The following is a 21,018-nucleotide window of genomic DNA, read 5'->3' on the forward strand; positions in this document are numbered from 1 at the left end:
ACCGAGAAACCTAGCACAACTAGAAATGGCACTGGATGTGAAATGGCTCCACATCCCTGTCCTTACATTGCAGAACCTCATTGACTCTCTTCCTGCTGGTGTCGCAGGGGTTCGCACTGCAAAAGTCGGTCATTCGGGCTTTTGACAGGTGGTCACATTAATTTGGCTGGACAGTGTAGTAAACGTAATCGATCTTTTTCATACACAATACATGGATTTGCATTGATACTGCAACTACACTTTAAAACTCTCAGCTAATTATCTTTAATACTTTTGGAGATAAGAAAATTTAGCTGAAAACAAAAGTAACTCATTCAGTGCCACAAAACAGAACTAAGGATTGTAATGTATTCACTAATAATATCATTTAAAACTATAATCAAAATGATCAGTTCATAAGATGTGTAATTCTGGAATGTTCTTTGCTTTCGATACAATACCTTGAAGAAAATAAACGTAAACTTTTGAAATTATTATTGGACGATGTTTAACTGTGTGGTGTTGTGCAAAGAATGAGATAGTGTATTGAGGACATACGTAAATTGTGGATATTATGTTTTATTAAACACTGTTATAAAAGTGTGCATGAATGTTTTCGTGGCATTACCTGAGTGATCTAGTCATTCTAGAAGGCACATTGTTGTTTGAGTGTGTTCACGTTTCGTTGCTTGCGGTTGCAGCTGTAGCAGTTCTAAGGATACGTGCAGACAAAGTTTTTTTTGCACTGTATTCAGATATTAAATTCAGTAATTTTCAGTCGTTCATCCCAATATTAGCAGTGTGTTTACATTTCGCGGCGTGCAGTTGCAGCTCTAGCGGTTTTAAGTTAACTTCTGACGAAGTTGTTTGTGCACTTTTATTCATTTATTAAATTTAGTAGTTTTCAACAGCGTCTAGTGCTGTTTCTGGTGAAATAACGGTTTAATAAACTTTCGGAAACTTTAGTCCACTGCGTTTTTTAGGGCTGTTTGTGCGTTGAAGTCAGTTATCAAATTTAGTACGGTAGAATTCAGTTCACGTTTCATATCGTTTGTAGTGAAATATTTCAGTAAAACTTTCGCTCACTGTCTTTAATTTTATTGGGTGTTCCAGTCGTCAATTGAATATTTGGTTTTAGTTAAGTAATTGTGTAAAGTTTTTGTGATATTGCTTTTAGTTGTGTTTCAGTAGTATTAACAAAAGTATCTGCTTTCTTAGTAGAGGACGAAAGCTTAGATCACTACTGTTAGTTGCTTAAATAGTTCTACTGTTGTAATCGAATCTAGGTAACGTAGACGTTTAGTTTTTTCAGAAACTGTTAAAATTTTACCTTGAACGAGAAGTGTGGGCTTTATCGTAGGTTTGTGAGTAGTCGGTTACGGTTTGAAATTTATTCAAAGAATTTTTATTGGGGAGAATGCAGTGGGGAATCCAGTGGGCATTCTAGACAGATCCTCTCCTGGAAATGCAGAATTTGTAGCAGAAGTAATTTCGTAGAAGAGCAGGATCGTAAGATCTGTGCCCTTCGAGTGCAGTTACAAAACGCTAAGGAGGAACTAAATAGGTTAAGTTGCGTGAAGGGCGCTGTGGAATGGGGAGCCGGTAGTTGGTAAGAAGGCAGCTGGGAATAGGATAAAATCAAAAAGTTGTACTTTGCGTACAACCAATAGATTTGACCAACTGTCAGAGTTGAGTGGAGAGGAGCGTCTTGTAACAATAGGTGTAGATAACATGCAGCAGTCCTCAGTAGTTAGGGAGCCTAGGTCATTTGAAAATTCTAACAGAAAGAAGAGGGTTCTGCTGATAGGTAGTTCGTATGGCAGAGGTGTGGGAAAGCAGTTGCAGGAAATGTTGGGGAGTGACTAACAGGTCACAAGCATTGTGAAGCCTATTGCAGGGGTGGCTCAGGTGACTTTTAATATAGGGGACTTGTGTAGGAATTTTACGAAAGAGGATCAGGTAGTGAATGAGGGTGGAGCTGGGAATAGTCTTGGTACGGACGAGGAGTCTTCGTGCAACTGTTTCAACGTTATAATCGGCCTCATCATAATGATGTTGTGAGGCGTGTTAATATGGGGCTGGAGAAGGCACTGATGGTGGACATCATGGCTCCCATTGCAGTTGTGCCAGTTGAGTCTATCAACAAATCGGGATTCACTAGGCGTGGCCTGCACCTCAGTAGGTATGGTAAGAGGAGGCTGGCAAAGCGTATAGTTGAGTGGACGGTGGTGGGATCACTCATGAAAAAATTCGTGTAGTAGTTCGTGTTAGAGCTGCATCTTTTTTAGATTGAAGTCATCTAACAGAATATCCCTGCTTAAAGGAAGTATATCTGACAAAGGAAGAGCCTTCATATGAGGTCAGGTATTAAAGTAATGTAGGAATTAGCATATTTCATCAAAATATAAGAGGTGTTACAGATAAAGTTGACTAACTGCTTATAGATGTTGACTCTGAAATTATTGGTAAATCGGAGCATCACTTTAATAATTTGACAATTCAGAGGCTTCGTTTACCAGGATACAGATTAGCTGGCTGCTTTTCAGGGAGTTGTTAGCGGAGTGGGGGAGTGGCCATGTACGTAAGAAGCAATATTCCATTTGAGTCCGCAGACGTATCTTGGCACTGAACAGGTACTTGAATGTTGTGCAGGGGCAGTTGAATTCAGTGAAACTAAGCTTCTAAATGTCGTTGTATATATATCCCCTAACTCTGGCTTCAGAGGGTTTCTGCTCAAGCTGGAGAGGGTTCTTTGTTCACTTTATAGAAAGCACCAAAAATTAGTTGTATGTGATGGCTTCAATATTAATTGTGTATTTGATTATGCAAGAAAACGGATGTTGGAAGACATCCTAAATTCGCATGATCTTATGCAGAATGTTTGTTTTTTCAACTAGGATGCAGGGAACAGTAGCGCAGCCATAGACTAGCTATTTACTCACTCTTCGTTACGAGAAGGGCATTCTGTTATTAAAAAGACCTTTCAGCCCATGATCCACAAATTTTAACACTAAAGGGTTTTTGTACTCGAGAAATTGTTATACATAATTACAAACTATGTAGGAAAGCTAATCCAACGGCAATAGAGACGTTTTTAAACCTCATTAAGGAACAAGAATGGCCGGATGTTTATAGTGCCGACAACATAGATGACAAAAATTGTTCAAATGGCTCTGAGCACTATGGGACTTAACATCTGAGGTCATCAGTCCCCTAGAACTTCGAACTACTTAAACCTAACTAACTTAAGGACATCACACACATCAATGCCCGAGGGAGGGTTCGAACCTGCGACCGTAGCTGTCGTGCGGTTCCGGACTGAAGCGCCGAAAACCGCTCGGCCACCGCGGCCCGCCATAGATGACAAACATAATGGTTTTCTCAACACATTTCTCATGTTCTTTGAAAGTTGCTTTCCATTAGGACGTTGTAAACAGTGTCTAGCAGTAATAGGTAGCCTGGGTGGCTGACTAGTGGGATAAGGATATCATGTAGAACAAAGTGGGAATTATATCAACATGTTAGAAGTAGACACAGTCAATCTACAGTAGACAATTACAAACAGTATTGTAAGCTGCTTAAAAATGTTATTAGGAAGACAAAGAGCATGTGATACGCAAACAGAATAGCTAATTCACAGGATAAAATGAAAACCACTTGATCAGTTGTGAATGAAGCGCCTTGTCAGCAGCGCGTGTTCGACAACATAAAGCCAGTTCGTAGTAAAAATATTTATGTTACTGGTAAATCGTATAACAATCACTTTCTCAGCATTGCTGGTGAATACAGTAAAAACTCTGTTTCTACAGGGAATCATATTGTCTCAGAAGAATGTGAGTAGCTCAGTCACCGTGGTGTAGTGTTTATGATACTAGACTCTTTCATAGAGGGTCGTAAGTTCAAAACTCACCTGAACAGTAAAATTTCTATTTATATATTCGGTTCGAGTACAAAAATGGTTCAAATGGCTCTAAGCACTATGTTACTTAACTTCTGAGGTCACCAGTCCCCGAGTACTTAGAACTACTAAAACCTAACTAACCTAAGGACATCACACACATCCATGCCCGAGGCAGGATTCGAACCTGCGACAGTAATGGTCACGCGGTTCCAGAATGTAGCGCCTAGAACCGCTCGGCCACCCCAGCCGGCAGATTCGAGTACACTCTAGAAGTGTCCACAAATGTCAAGAATCATTGTACTCGAATGTTCTGTAACTGTATATGTATATCGTATGTTTTCTGGCCGTAGGCAGTTCGCTCCGCGCTCTTGTATGTGCAAGTGCTGAATAAACCTTCGTTAAGTGAAGTTAGTGTTCGTCATTCATCTGATTACACCTTCTTCTACGTGGCATTATTCTGGTGGAGACGCTGGGTATTGGAACCTGAGATAGCGCACATTATAGACGACACAGTGGCTATCATCAGGCCACGACTCAGCCCCCGTTTACGTGGCGGGAAACCCGAGATCGAGCCATATTAAACACATCGCAGTCTATCAGAGACAGAAGAAGAAGAAGAAGAGGACGTTACGATGACTACTGTGTGCCGCCACATGAGACATCCTTCCGCGTTCTCTGGTGACTATGGCCATATCCAAACAAGTGGCAGAAGGTATATGAGCGTATAGCCAAATTTAACAAATGGGATGACACCGTGTGTTTGGCTAACGTATTTTTCTACTTGGAGGGCACTGCCAAGCAATGGTATGAGAACAACGACGAGAAGTTCACAAGCTGGGAAGTGTTCTAGGCGGAAATGCGCAAGTATTTCGGCGACACACAACGCCAGAATTGCTAGGCTGAAGATAAATTAAAGTGCAGGACACTGTGTCCAGGAGAAACTACAGCATCCTACATTCAAGACGTCTTGTAGCTGTGTAAAATAGTGGATACTAGAATGAAGGAGGAAGATAAGGTTGCAGATCTCATTAAGAGTGTTGATGAGGACATGTATCAAGCCCTACTCCTGAAGGACAGCAGACGACTTCATAAAATGGTGCCAGTATATCTAGACAATGCATCAAAAACGAATTACGAGCAAGAAGTTTGAACGGCTTCCAAACGTCGAATCGATGTCTGTGATGGAGGAAGGAACTGATTTCACAAGTGTTCTTCGACAGACAGTAAGAGAGGAAATTCAGAAGGCACTTGGATTGCACGGCGGGCAAAAAACCGAGACGCTTCAAGAGGTCATAATGGACGAAGTGGAACAGACATTGAACCCAATCTCTCGTCCTTCATTTCCCTTTCAAACGGTGAAAAAGTCGAAACCCAGGTGAAGTTACGTTCCTACAATGCCGCATGAGGAACCTATTTTGGCAGCAAGTAAGACTGACGTCGGGAGGACCCAGGATAACCAACCAGTATGTTTCCACTGCGGACGACCGGGACATGTGGTGCGCTATTTATTTTTTATTTATTTATTTATTTATTGTTCCGTGGGACCACATTAAGGAGAAGTCTCCATGGTCATGGAACGAGTCAATACATGAAATTATAACACGATTGTAGAAACAGATAAAATGAAATATAAGTATCATATTCAGCTGACACGTCGTTAGTTTAAATAAAGAAAATCAAGAATGTAACACTGGAATTTCCTTAATTTTTTAGCTCTTCCAGGAGTTCCTCGACAGAATAGAAGGAATGAGCCATGAGGAAACTCTTCAGTTTAGACTTAAACGCGTTTGGGCAACTGCTAAGATTTTTCAGTTCTTGTGGTAGCTTATTGAAAATGGATACAGCAGAATACTGCACTCCTTTCTGCACAAGAGTCAAGGAAGTGCATTCCACATGCAGATTTAATTTCTGCCTAGTATTAACTGAGTGAAAGCTGCTAACTCTTGGGAATAAGCTAATATTGCTAACAACAAACGACTTTAAAGAAAATATATACTGTGAGGGCAATGTCAAAATTCCCAGGCTATTGAGTAGGGGTCGACAAGAGGTTTTCGAACTTACACCACACATAGCTCGAACTGCCAGTTTTTGAGCCAAAAATACCCTTTTTGAATCAGAAGAATTACCCCAAAAATAATACCATATGACATAAGCGTATGAAAATATGCGAAGTAGACTACTTTTCGTGTTGAAATGTCACTTATTTCAGATACTGTTCTAATGGTAAATAAAGCAGCATTTAGTTTCTGAACAAGATCCTGAACATGGGCTTTCCACAACAGCTTACTACACTCCTGGAAATGGAAAAAAGAACACATTGACACCGGTGTGTCAGACCCACCATACTTGCTCCGGACACTGCGAGAGGGCTGTACAAGCAATGATCACACGCACGGCACAGCGGACACACCAGGAACCGCGGTGTTGGCCGTCGAATGGCGCTAGCTGCGCAGCATTTGTGCACCGCCGCCGTCAGTGTCAGCCAGTTTGCCGTGGCATACGGAGCTCCATCGCAGTCTTTAACACTGGTAGCATGCCGCGACAACGTGGACGTGAACCGTATGTGCCACTTCCCAGCAAATTAGGGACACTGTTACTCCTGGGGTATCGGCGAGGACCATTCGCAACCGTCTCCATGAAGCTGGGCTACGGTCCCGCACACCGTTAGGCCGTCTTCCGCTCACGCCCCAACATCGTGCAGCCCGCCTCCAGTGGTGTCGCGACAGGCGTGAATGGAGGGACAAATGGAGACGTGTCGTCTTCAGCGATGAGAGTCGCTTCTGCCTTGGTGCCAATGATGGTCGTATGCGTGTTTGGCGCCGTGCAGGTGAGCGCCACAATCAGGACTGCATACGACCGAGGCACACAGGGCCAACACCCGGCATCATGATGTGGGGAGCGATCTCCTACACTGGCCGTACACCACTGGTGATCGTCGAGGGGACACTGAATAGTGCACGGTACATCCAAACCGTCATCGAACCCATCGTTCTACCATTCCTAGACCGGCAAGGGAACATGCTGTTCCAACAGGACAATGCACGTCCGCATGTATCCCGTGCCACCCAACGTGCTCTAGAAGGTGTAAGTCAACTACCCTGGCCAGCAAGATCTCCGGATCTGTCCCCCATTGAGCATGTTTGGGACTGGATGAAGCGTCGTCTCACGCGGTCTGCACGTCCAGCACGAACGCTGGTCCAACTGAGGCGCCAGGTGGAAATGGCATGGCAAGCCGTTCCACAGGACTACATCCAGCATCTCTACGATCGTCTCCATGGGAGAATAGCAGCCTGCATTGCTGCGAAAGGTGGATATACACTGTACTAGTGCCGACATTGTGCATGCTCTGTTGCCTGTGTCTATGTGCCTGTGGTTCTGTCAGTGTGATCATGTGATGTTTCTGACCCCAGGAATGTGTCAATAAAGTTTCCCCTTCCTGGGACAATGAATTCACGGTGTTCTTATTTCAATTTCCAGGAGTGTATCTATCTGTACGCCTAGGAACTTGAACTGTTCCGTCTCGCTTATAACACGCCCATTCTGTCTGATTAAAATATCAGTTCTTGTTGAACTGTGAGTTAGAAACTAAAAACTGAGTCTTACTGTGATTTAGCATCAAATTATTTTCCACAAGCCACGAACTTATTTCATGAACTACATTATTTGATAATGTTTCAATACTACACACAAGATCCTTCACTACCAAGCTGGTGTCATCAGCAAACAGAAATATTTTTGAATCACCTGTAATACTAGAAGGCATATCATTTATATAAATAAGAAACAGCAGTGGCCCCAGCACCGATCCTTGGGGAACGCCCCATTTAACAGTGCCCCATTGGGACTGAACATCATTACCACTCCCAATATTGCGGAGAATTACCTTCTGCTTTCTGTTCTTAAAGTAAGAGGCGAACCAGTTGTAAGCTACTTCCCTTACTCCATAATGTTCCAACTTCTGCAGTAATATTTTGTGGTCAACACAGTCAAAAGCCTTCGTTAAATCAAAGAAAACACCTAACGTTCGCAACCTTTTATTTAATCCGTCCAAAACCTCACAGAGAAAAGAGACTATAGAATTTTCAGTTGTTAAGCCATTTCTAAAACCAAACTGTACATTTGACAGCAAATTATGTGAATTTAAATGCTGCAGTAACCTTGTATATACAACCCTCTCGATAACTTTAGCAAACACCGACGGCATAGAAATAGGTCTATAATTATCAACATTATCCCTGTCTCCCTTTTTATAAAGTGGCTTCACTACCGAGTACTTTAATCGGTCAGGAAACCGACCACTCCTAAAGGAAAAGTTACAGATATGGCTAAGTACTGGGCTAACATACATGGAACAATACTTCAGTATTCTGCTAGAGACCCCGTCATATCCATGAGAGTTCTTGGTCTTTAGTGATTTAATTATTAACTCAATCTCCCTCTTGTCAGTATCATGGAGGAGCATTTCAGGTAACAGTCTCGGAACACTTTTTTCTAAGAGCGCTATGTGATTCCCTGTTGGGACTAGGTTTCTATTTAGTTCACCTGCTATATTCAGAAAGTGATTATTAAATACTGTACATATATGCGACTTATCAGTAACACGGACATTCCCACTACGCACTGAGTCTATATCCTCGACCTGTCTCTGCAAACCATCCACTTCCTTTACGACTGACCATATGGTTTTAATTTTATCCTGAGACTTAGCTATTCTATCTGCATACCACATACTTTTTGCCTTCCTAATAACTTTTTTAAGCACCTTACAATACTGTTTGTAATGGACTACTACATTTAGATTGTGACTGTTTCTAACGTTTTGATATAATTGCCACTTTGTTCTACAAGATATTCTTATACCTTTAGTCAGCCACCCAGGCTGCCTGTTTGTGCTAGTACCCTGTTTTGAACGTTCTAACGGAAAACAACTTTCAAAGAGCACGAGAAAAGTCTTGAGGAAAGCATTATATTTATCGTCTACTGTATCAGCGCTATAAACATCTTGCCACTCTTGTTCCTTGATAAGGTTTACAAAAGTCTCTACAGCAACTATATTTAACATGTGTTGCAGCACAAAAATCTTTTAGGCTTAAAATTTGTGCATCATGATCTGAAAGGCCATTCACCATTTTGCTAACAGAATGCCCTTCTAGTAATGACGAATGAACAAAAATATTGTCTATGGTTGTTCTACTGTTCCCTTGCACTCTCGTTGGAAAGAATACGGTTTGCATAAGATTATATGAATTAAGGAGGTCTACCAGCATCCTTTTCCTTGCACAATCACTTATACAATTTATATTGAAGTCACCACATATAACTAACTTTTTGTATTTCCTATAAAGTGAACCAAGAACCTCCTCTAGCTTTAGCAAAAATGTTGTGAAATCGGAGTCTGGGGATCTATAAATAACAACAGTAAGAAGTTTAGCTCCACTAAATTTAACCACACCTGCACAACATTCAAACACCTTTTCAGTGCAGTACTTTGAAACATCAATTGACTCAAATGGGATACCGATTTTCACATACATGGCTACTCCCCCACACCGCAAAGAGCTCCTAGAAAAGCTGCCAGCCAACCTGTATCCCGGTAAAGGAAGCCTCTGAATTATATCCTTATTTAAGAATTGTTCAGATAAACTAATAATTTCAGAGTCAATATCTATAAGCAGTTCACTAACTTTATCTCTAATGCCTTGTATGTTTTGATGAAATATACTAATTCCCTCATTAATCGGATACCTAAGCTTTGTCGAAAGTGGTTTCTTTGTTAGAGAGACTTCCCTTAAGCAGGAATACCTGTCAGCTGACTTCAATCTAAAAAAGGTACAGCTCTAACACCCACAACTACCGGAATTTTCCCATGAGTGATCCCACCACCCCCACCTATGCTGTCACCTATAAGCTTTGCCAACCTCCCCTTTCCATACCTGTTGAGGTGCAGACCATGTCTAGTGAAACCCGTCCTGCTGATAGACTCCACCGACACCACTGAAATGTGACTCATGCCTTCTGTCATCAGCACACCCCCAAGTCTCATGTTATTACGCCTGACGGCTGTATTAAGATGAGGTCGATCGTGACGCTGAAACAGTTCCACGAAATGCACATTCGTGTTGCCAGTCTGAGTGGCTATCTTTTCCAGGTCACCATCTATGTCATACTCCCCATCCCTATCAATACTATTACCAGCCCCACCCACAATCACTACCTGATCCTCTTTTGTAAAATCCCTACATAACCCCCCTATGTTAAAAGTCACCTGAGCCAATCCTGCATTAGGCTTCACAATGCTGGTGACCTGGTACTCACTCCCCAAAACTTCCTGCAACTGTTGGCCTACACCTCTACCATGAGAACTACCTAACAGTAGAACCTTCTTCTTTCTCTTAGACTCTGCAACTGTCCTAGCCACCGTAACTGCTGAGGTCTGCTGCATACTTCCTACATCTACAGCTACTAGAGATTCCTCTCCACTAGACTCTGACAGCTGGTCATATATATTACAAACACCAATAGTAAAACTATCTGAAAATCTCCTTCTCCTAGCAGATCTCTTGCCAACAGCCAGCTCCCATTCCCCAACCCCCTTCTCCCTCATCATCCTATCTAGCTCCTCCTGTGCGTTTTTCAACTGCACCTGAAGGGCACAGATCTTACGCTCCTGCTCCTCTATCAACTTACTCTTGCTGCATAACCTGCAGTTCCAAGAGAGGATCTCACCAGAATGCCCACTGGCTTCCCCACTGCATTCCCCCCCAGTGAAAATACTTCGAACAAGTCTCACACCGCAATCCACTACTCACGAACCTACGGCAAAGCCCACACTTCTCACTCATGGTAAAATTTTACAGTTATTGAAACAAGAAAACAACTTTATCTAAGTTCCGCTACTACAATAAGAAGATGTTAAAAACTGACTACAATAATCACAAACTTCCTCTACAAGGAAAGTAACTACTATTATTGACAGTATTAATCAACAAAAAATGAGAATATAACAAAATACTAACACAGAAAGAAAATCAAACGTCTAAAGACAGTAACGAACTGAAAGCAGTTCGCAAAAATTTCTTCTGAAGTTATTTCACCGGAAAACACCAAGAACACCGGTTGAAGACTACTAAAGTTCCTAAATAAACTACTATACACAAACAATTAATTAGTACTTAGCTTTCGATGCGCCGCTACAGCTGCAACTGGTCAGCGCGGAATGTAAACACGTGTAAGAGGTTACGTTGCTCGATACGAAACACAAATATCAGGTCACAACACAAGAAAGGAAGAGGTGAATGAAGAAACCACTAAAAAGTCACTTATATAGTAAATATTATCACAAAAACCGTTAAAATATATATCTGCAACCTAAAAATAGATGAAAACTTAGAGAGCGATCTCACACGCCGTCACGCGCTTATGAGAAAGGCGGCGGATATTTGATGACGCCCGCGCCAGAAGACAGCAGACCGATCTTAGCCGACACCAACTCCGGGACGAAGAAGATGAACAAGAAGATGTGGGTGTAGGAAGCATCATATTCAGTTATTTCGGAGAAGAACCGTCGCCAGTTGCCGAAAACCGTATTCATCGACAGCAAAACATCTCTGCTGAAGGCGGCTAATGGGAAATATTTAAAACCTACAGGATGGTTCAGACGGCTCTGAGCACTATGGGACTTAACATCTGTGGTCATCAGTCCCCTAGAACTTAGAACTACTTAAACCTAACTAACCTAAGGATATCACACATCCATGCCCGAGGCAGGATTCGAACCTGAGACCGTAGCAGTCCCACGGTTCCGGACAGAGCGCCTAGAACCGCTAGACCACCTCGGCCGGCAAAACCTACACGAAGATGTGTCATTCGTGTGGGTATAAGTGGCCATACGCAGCCCTTAGAATTCATCGTCTTACAAGAGTGTAGTCATGACGTAATTCTCGGATGGGACTTTTTGAAAGCTTCTCAGGCAATTAAAGATTGTGGTCTCTCGAAGATTATGCTAGACGAGATGAGATACTGTGGACAGGAAGATGTGCATACGAATGTGTGGAGACTGTGTGCTGGATGAAGTGATCATCCCTGCAGTCAGCGCTAGAAATTTAACTGTTATGTGTCATGCCACGCATCAACCCATGGATCTTGTAGTGGAATGTAAGAGAAGCATACCACTGAGGAATAACTTGGTCATCCCCGTCTCTATCGTCTCGTTTAAGATCGGATTCGGTAATTTGTGGATAGTTAACTGTCACCGAGAACCGCAGACGCATGTGCGTAGCAAAAGCTGAGCCTTTAATTGTCGAACAGCTGAGTGTCATAGAAACCTCCCGTGCCGAGTCTGTGGGCGAAATTGGCGCTACCACTACTATACAAGATCTTCTAGCTCGACTATCACCAGATTTCACTAAGGAACAGCAGAAGAAGCTACTTGCCGTTTTTCAAGAGTTCGCTGAATGTTTCAATCCACAGGTGAAGAGCAAATTAGTCAAACCGACGGTGAAGCACCGTATAAGCACTAGATACCATCAACCAATAAGCCAGAGAGCTTAGCGTGTGTCAGCAACGGAAAGTTGAATAATTCGTGACGAGGTAGAGAAAATGATGAAGAATGACATCACACAACGTTCGCTGAGCCCACGGTCGTCCGAGTGGTTCACGTCAGGAACAAGGATGACAGCTGGCGCTTTTGTTTTGATTATAGGAAGCTTAATAAGATAACTAAAAATGACTTCTACCCCCTTCCACGAATTGACGATACACTATGTAACACCACAGCTCTTATGCTGTATGGATTTATTTATTTATTTTTTGCTTTTGTTTTATTTAATGTCATATTGTTGATCTTTTGTAAATGTGTTTGAATCGATAACACAAAATTGTGTACTCTTTTCTTTGTCAAACTTTGATGTCATGATTTGATTGTATGCTGTGTAACATATCTCTCGTTTAAATGCTTTGACCCATTTGGAGGGAACAATACTTACTGTATATGATTGTAATTTTGTGTGAATAATTTTTGTAGAAGTGTCAATATGTGAAAATGTTCTGTTTTATTTAATACATTTGGTTGCTATTATGTAAACTGCTGATCCTCACTTAGGGCTCTTAGTTATTCTGTATATAAGAGGTAGGGTGGTTCCCCTCGGGAACGGAACTGTGTAGCGCGCGCAAATTGTGGTTGGCCTAGGTGGAAAAGGTGGAACTGATAGTCAGTCGGAGACGAGCCAGCAGTCGGAGGCGAGCTACGAGTCGGGGACGAGCCACCGGTCGGAGATGAGCTACCAAACTGTGCACTGCTATGCAAAGTGTGCATATTGTGCTGATTCCGAGAGAGGCTTTTCTGGTACTTTCCAATGCCTCGGATGGATGGATAAATAGCTGGAACTATTCTGGAATTTGTATCTGTCGTCGCCACCAAGAAATGACAGAGTCCAGCAATTCAGTCTGCGGTTCCACCTACCAACATGCAGTTACCACCACGTTGCGCAATCACTGTAACGTAATACTATAATGATGTACAGTGAAGGATCAGCTTAATGGATGTGTTATTGTGCTCAAATATAAGGTAATTTATATCTAAATTTATGTACCAACCTTGATTTACTCCTCATTATAACACCTCTCAGGTTCCTTTCCGTTTGAACTAAAGTAATCACCGAGTGTCCCTACTGAAAGAACTTTTATGACCAATGTTATGCTAATTAAAACCTCTTGAACTTAGTAAAAAGAAAGTTAAAGTTAATGTGGCAATAGAGTGAGTTAAAGTAAATGTTGTTTGTTGAAAATATTCCTATTAAAACTGCTTACGAAAGTGCTGTTGCCAAATTCAAAATTAAAAGTTCTTAAGACTGAGGCTTATAAAGTAAATTATCACATTGTTGCCAGTAGTAAATTCTAAAAGGTGAGTCAGTTTCTTGCAATTTTGTCAACATTGTGTTTCGCTGTAGTAAAAAGTGGGAAACTGCAATAATAGAAAACTATATGTTCATGATTGCTAAGTGTTTGTCTCTCTTGTGTATTAGAAGTGCATATTAAGAGTAATGTTATAAAGACCATTCACTTTGTGTAAGCCCTGAAAGTAATAGTGCGTTACGGTATATGTTATAATTAGCAAATAGTTCATGCTGCCCCAGTTGTTAGCTTCAATCTTAAAGCTTATGTGTGTCAGAGTTCATTGCACTCGCGTGTGACCTAGTCTACGTTGTGTTTGTCCGTTATAGTTACTTTACCTACATTCATAAACGAGAACGTTATTCTTTCTCTTGCCTAATTAGGCTGGCGACCGTTTCCCTTATTCTGTAAACAATATAGCTAGGCAAAATTTTGTTCGTTACTATTCCAATGTGTACGTAATTTTGACTTTCATTTCCGATAAGCCACCTCCGTTAGGAACGACACGGTCAACATAACAAAATTCCTCTCAGAGGGTAACACTGCTCTGTTGCTTTATACCATAACTGCTATAACAAAATAATTCTGTTTTGCAAACTGCCTCCAGTTTTGAGGTTAGGGTAGAGAAGTAGCGGAGTGGAGTGTTATAACTAGATTCTCTGAAAGGGGCTAAGTTTTTCTCAACCGCGGATATCTACTCGGGATACTGGCCAGTCAAAGTAGATAAGGCGGATCATGACAAAACTGCATTCATCACCCCTCAGGGCATATATGAGTTCTGAGATAATGCCGTTGAGTTTGTATAATGCACCAGCAACTTTTGAATGGATGATGGATAATATTCTAAGTCACCTGAAGTGTACGATGTGTCTTTGTCATTCAGATGACATTATAGTGTTCTCAGAGACATTTGATGAACACGTAAAAAGACTGACGGACGTTCTTAAGTGTCTTCAACAAGGTGGGCTGAAACTTAATCCATGAAAGTGTCTCTTTCGAGCAAAAGAAATCAGAATACTTGGACGCCGTGCGTTAAACGAAAGTGTGCGGCCAGATCCAGAACATGTGAGATCTACAACGGAACTTCCTATTCCTAAAAGTATTAGAGATTTGAGAAGTTTTCTCGGATTATATTCTTAATACCGTCGTTTTATCAAAGCGTTTTGTATCAAAGCCAGGCCACTCCAAGAGTTGTTAAAATTCGATGCTAAATTTATCTGGGATGGTGCTCAACAAGACCCTTTCGAGGTGCCAGGTGTTAGCCAGAGCTGAGGAAGCTCGGCAGTTAGCTCGACTCCACACGCTGCAGGCTGAAGAAAACGATCGCCAAAGGTATGACGCGAGCCACCACCCTGTTGTCTACCAGCCTAGTGACCTCGTCTGGATCTTCACTCCTGTTCGAAAGGTTAGTGTCTCTGAGAAGCTCCTCATGCGCTACTTTGGACCTTATAAGGTTGTAAAACAGTTGTCTGATGTTACTTTTGAAGTTGAAGGTTTCGACCCCGACACAATACGACGGAAGATCAGAGATACGGTCCACGTCCTTAGAAAGAAGCCCTATAAGGATCCTGCAACCCAGGGTAAATTCGAAGCTCCAGCGATAGGCAAAAAGCGGAAATGTGGCGAAGAACGTAGCGGCAAAGGAAGTTCTAAGTAGATCAGCGCCAGGGCGAACATCAATCATCGGCAGTCGGAGTTGGCAGGACCGATGATTCGTTCCTGGACTAGGAGGACGTAACACCGAGACGCTGTTCTCTTAAGGAGGGAGCAATGTCGCAGAAGAAGCTGAGTAGCGCAGTCACTGTGGTGTAGTGGTTATGATACTAGACTGTTGCATGGAGGGTCGTGAGTTCAATAGTCACCTGATATGTAAAATCTTTATTTCTGTATTCTGTTCGAGTACATTCTAGAAGTATCCACAAATGCCAAGAATCATTGTACTGGAATGTTCTGTAACTATATATACACCGTATGTGTTCTGGCCGGCAGCAGTTTGCTCCGCGCTCTTTTATGTGCAAGTGCTGAATAAACCTTCGTTAAGTGAAGTTAATGTTCATCATTCATCTAATTACACCTTCTTATACGTGATAATGTAACTCTCTTGGAAAATGCCTTTGCGGGATGGATGCCTGAAATACTCCTGTGCAATACTGACAAGGAAGAGACTAAGTCAACAATTAAACCACTAAAGATTAAGGACTCTCATGGATATGACGGAGTTAAAAAATGGTTCAAATGGCTCTGAGCACTATGCGACTTAACTTCTGAGGTCATCAGTCGCCTAGAACTTAGAACTAATTAAACCTAACTAACCTAAGGACATCACACACATCCATGCCCGAGGCAGGATTCGAACCTGCGACCGTAGCAGTCCCGCGGTTCCGGACTGAGCGCCTAGAACCGCTAGACCGCCGCGGCGATATGACGGAGTACCTACAAAATATTGAAGTACTGTGCTGCACAAGTTAACTCTGTACTTAGCCATATTTGTAACTTTTCCTCTGAGAACGGTAAGTTTCCTGAACGATTAACGTACTCAGTTGTAAATCCGGTTAATAGGTTTATAAAAATGAAGAAAGGGATAACGTAGACAAATTTACACCTATTTCTATGCCATCAGTTTTGCTAAAGTTATTAAAAAACTTTGTACTTAAGGATAGTTGATCATTTTATTTCACATAATTTGCTATCAAACTTGCAGTTCGGTTTTAGAAGGTGTTTAACAACTGAAAATGCCATATTCTCTTTCGTCTGTTAGGTACTAGTTGGATTAAACGAAAGGTTTCGTTCTGTTTGCTGTTGACACTAGCTTGGTAGTAAAGGATGTTGTGTGCGACATTGGCACTGTTTCAAATAGTGCAGTTCATAACATTGATTCATGGCTTGAAGAAAATAAGCAGTTTTAATCTGCCAGGAAATTTCCTATCAGCGCACACTCTGCTGCAGAGTGACAATCTAATTCTGGAAACATCCCCTAGTCTGTGGCTAAGCCATGTCTCTGCAATATCCTTTCTTCCAGGAGTACTAGTTCTGCAAGGTTCGCAGGAGAGCTTCTGTGAAATTTGGAAGGCAGGCGACGAGGTACTGGCCGAAGTAAAGCTGTGAGGACGGGGCGTGAGTCGTGCTTGAGTAGCTCAGAGGGTAGAGCAATTGCCCGTTAAAGGCATAGGTCTCGAGGTCGAGTCTCCGTCCGACACACAGTTTTAATCTGCCACGAAGTTCAGTGTCAGCCAATACTCCGTTTCAGAGTGACAATCTCATTCTGGAATTGTGATGGCTTTTACTAAAAAAAAAAAAAATGGAAACGAGCAGCAGCTACATAAGTCTGAGACTGGAAAAATTCCTACACAAGCAAAACATGTAGAGCCACTGCACACGGAAATAAACAAAGAAGGCCGTGAGTCACCTGAAATTTTGTAGGCTGACAAGTGCTGCTCTTGTTGATTTTGTATTCCGTCTAGCCCTCTTGCTTTCTATCGAAGGAATGTAACGGAGGAGGGGGCACGTATTAGCCACAATGATGTGCTTCGGTGATAGTTAGCCGCTGGGCTTGTTTTGCATTGAGCAGTCAGGTAATGCTCGACAGTGAGATCTGTATTTGATGGCTCTGAAGATGAATAAGCGCAGTGAGAGATGGCTGTCTCGTGGTTGTCATACATAAATTAAATACAAAAGAGGAACTAAATGTTGTAAAATATGTTCCGACACTGCTGAAAGAGATACATTTCTCACTAATTTGGTGTCTTTTTGAGGTTGATGATGTTTAGCTACATCCCATAGATCCACAGCAACCCGTCCTCATCAACAGAAATTTCTGCTGTGCCCTTAGATTGTATGAGATTGCGTGACTCCGAACAATTACTGTATGAATAAAAAATCAGCACATTTATTTACAGTAGCTTACGTGCAGAATAGTAAAAGCTAAATGCAGCAGAAATACGTCGAGCCTTACAGATATAGTGGCTCACAGAGGCGAGTGCTGGTGGCCTGTTTAAATGCGGCTTCTGCGGGGTTGTGACAGCGCGCAGTGCGCTGTGTGCGGTCGACATGGATACTGTCGATAACCGCAGACATTTATGCAGTTGGTAGTTATCAAGTACCAATGAATATAGGTGGTCCGCAGTAGTGCTCACATACACCGCAGCTGTCAAGATGCCGTCGATTACTATCTCAGAACCCACAGAAAACAATGTGAATGTTTCCATTGAACAATATTGCCCTCCAAAGACCCGCGTACGTGGCATTGTGCATTTTTCCAGTATCCTTTCACCTAGATTATGAAACATCTAGTTTAACAATAAACGTTACTTATCCCATAAAGCGACACGTTTCTTTCAATCCATGGTCCAGCCTCGACGAATACACGCACTCCGTAGTTATAATTAACATTGCCGATGGCTCAACATGGAAAGGCGTAAGGATCGTCTGTTGCAGAGTACAATATCCAACACGTAAATGTTGTCATTCTGAACGCTCCAGCCTGCACCAGCAATGTGCTCGGTCGCTAGATCTGCCTACACAGCCTATCATGCATCACAGGGTGGAGAAGCCACTCCTCGATCCGTGATAAGATGTGGACTTCCTGCACCTTGACACCTACTATGCACGGTTTCACCCACGACTGTAAGACGTGAAAAGCTGATTAGCTTCGCCGCTTCCTTGAAATTTGTCACCAGGCACAGGTATTCGTCTACGTGTCTCTTCTGTGATTCAAAACTAAGTGCTCGGCAGTGAGTTCACCGAACCATCTTCAGACTATTTCTCTTTAATAGAATCCGGGAGAAACGGACACTTACATCTTTCCATGCGAGTTATGGGTTCTCTTATATGATTACAATGATCATTTCTCTCTAGGCAGGTGGGCGTCAACAAAATATTTTGGCATTCGGAGCGGGAGGTTGGTGACTGAAATTTCGTGAAAAATTCTCGACGCAACGAAAATGGCCTCTGTTTGAATGATTGCCGCACCACCATGCCGCACCATCTTGCGACGGTATCTAGCGGTTGCTGCTAACGTAGTTGCTCTTCCAAAAGGCATCCCATACGAGCAAACGAGTTGCTTCCTGAAGTGTGGTTTGTCGTACTGTAGGTACTTGGACTATCAGCGGCTCTGTTCAAACAGAATAGCACGATGTACTGTAGTCATAGTGTCGAGCTGTACATGGCTGCTTTCATGCCCCGCAGCAAATTCGCTACAAGTAACAACCTGTAGCTGTTATCGTGCACTCAAATAGTCTATACATTTACTAGAAATGCAAGTTAACAAAATACACAGTAATACAAAATAAAATTGAAGTGAATATTTTAAAAATAAGAGCTCTATTCTAAAATATGTAATTGATGTAGATGACAGTGAACTATGCTGAATCATGTATATTCAAGAAAGGACACCTCAAATAAACGGAAAGTGATCCTATGATATTCAGTTAAATTATATACTGAAAACACTCTTATCAAATGCAGTAATTTACGTTGAGAGCGTTACGAGAATGGCAAAAAATTCCCCTAAGTAATAGTCATCGAAGATTTGCGAAAACTAAGTCCAATTCGCAATCCCTATACACGAAATATTCACCATCTAAAACAGTTCAGAGTTCAACATGATGATTTATAAATTAACACGTTCGAGATGAGGAGTAGAAACTCTTATCTATCTTCAGTTTCTTAATACAAGCGGAAAAACAGTCATACTGTGGATCACATCCAGACTTCTCGATGTATAAAGTCGTTTCCAGAGATAGAGTATTGTAGCGGCCGTTCACCGCCCAGAAATCATTACCCACTCGATCAAATATCACTAGATTCCACAGGCAGGTCTACCTTCTTCCAGAAGAAACACCCAAATAAGATGAATCTCTTCTTTGAACTCTTCATTCGAAAACTCTCAGTCTCCACACGAATCTTGTAGTGGTGAGCTGTTCTTTGCTTTTACAGTGACTGAAGGCGATCGCCACCAAAACTACGTCGTACTTAAGTTCTACAGACATAATTTGACTAAACTTGACCACTTCCCGGACTAAACTAATATATAACAATAATATTCAAATTACGAAACTTTATAGACATTTGGCAACAATTGGATCATTCAAAATAATTACGAGAAAAGGTTTGTTCATAAATAAATACGCTAGTATTCTTGCGCAAGTGCCATCACGTTAAATGATAACGAATTATCGTTAAGTATTGTATAAACAATTATTTATGCTTTCTTGAAAGAATCTTCTTTCGTTTCTTTTTTCAGTTGTAGTGTCCCCTAACACGTGCGAGTGACCACTTTTAAACTAGCACAGTTATTCAACAGCACTCGCAGTCAACATTTAAATAAAGTTACTGGAAAAATAGTAAACTGTTCGTAACTTCCTGGCAGATTAAAACTGTGTGCCAGACCGAGATTCGAACTCGGGATATTTGCCTTTCGCGGGCAAATACTCTACCAACCTTTTTATTTTTTTATTTTTTTACATGTCCATGACCAAGTTTGTAACTGGGGTCGACAGCATCGTCGTCTACCACCTTGACAACCTTTTTATTTCTGTGCTCGGGAAGCCAGAACAATACCGCGAGACCACTTTTTTTCTTTTTTTTATTCAGAAAATTGTACACACGCCACCACCAACCTTATTTAATGTATCCTATCTGAACTTCGTTAGGTCCTTGCCAAAAATTTCGTCCGAACTTGTGCCTTGTTTCAACCAGCTTTCTCTGTCTGTAATTGTTTGTGCTTCAGTGCTTTTGCAACTCTGGTTATCGTTCACACCGTGTATAGTTTTCTCGCGATACGAGCCAATGTCACCAGGCGGAATTCAATCTCACCGGAGGCAATGATCAGCTCCGTTACAGACGCCATTTTGAAGGTTACGTATAGTGCCACCAGCAATCGAAACTTCATGAAACAATAGAGGCAGAAGCGGGAATATCCCAAGATGTTCCACCACAAATTCTACATTTTTATCAATCAAAACTGGCCGAGAAAAAGCTGTGTTCCACTACTTACCGAGAGGCCCTCGTAATCTGGATATAATAAATTTGGAATATCTGAAATACTCTTTGCATGCAGAGTCAGCCTGCTGTTATAATTTTAACATAGGAATTAGCACGTCTTCGTTTTTAATTTTGCATTCCACGTATTGTTACAGGTCTATGTTTGACAGTGAAATAGCACTCACTTAGTTTTAAGAGCGAGTGCAATAAGTGACTGCTGGGGTTGTTTAGATTTAACAGCCATGTCAGATAAGCAGGATCGGTAG

This window comes from Schistocerca piceifrons, chromosome X, assembly GCF_021461385.2.
Source record: "Schistocerca piceifrons isolate TAMUIC-IGC-003096 chromosome X, iqSchPice1.1, whole genome shotgun sequence".
Taxonomy (NCBI): Eukaryota; Metazoa; Arthropoda; class Insecta; order Orthoptera; family Acrididae; genus Schistocerca; species Schistocerca piceifrons.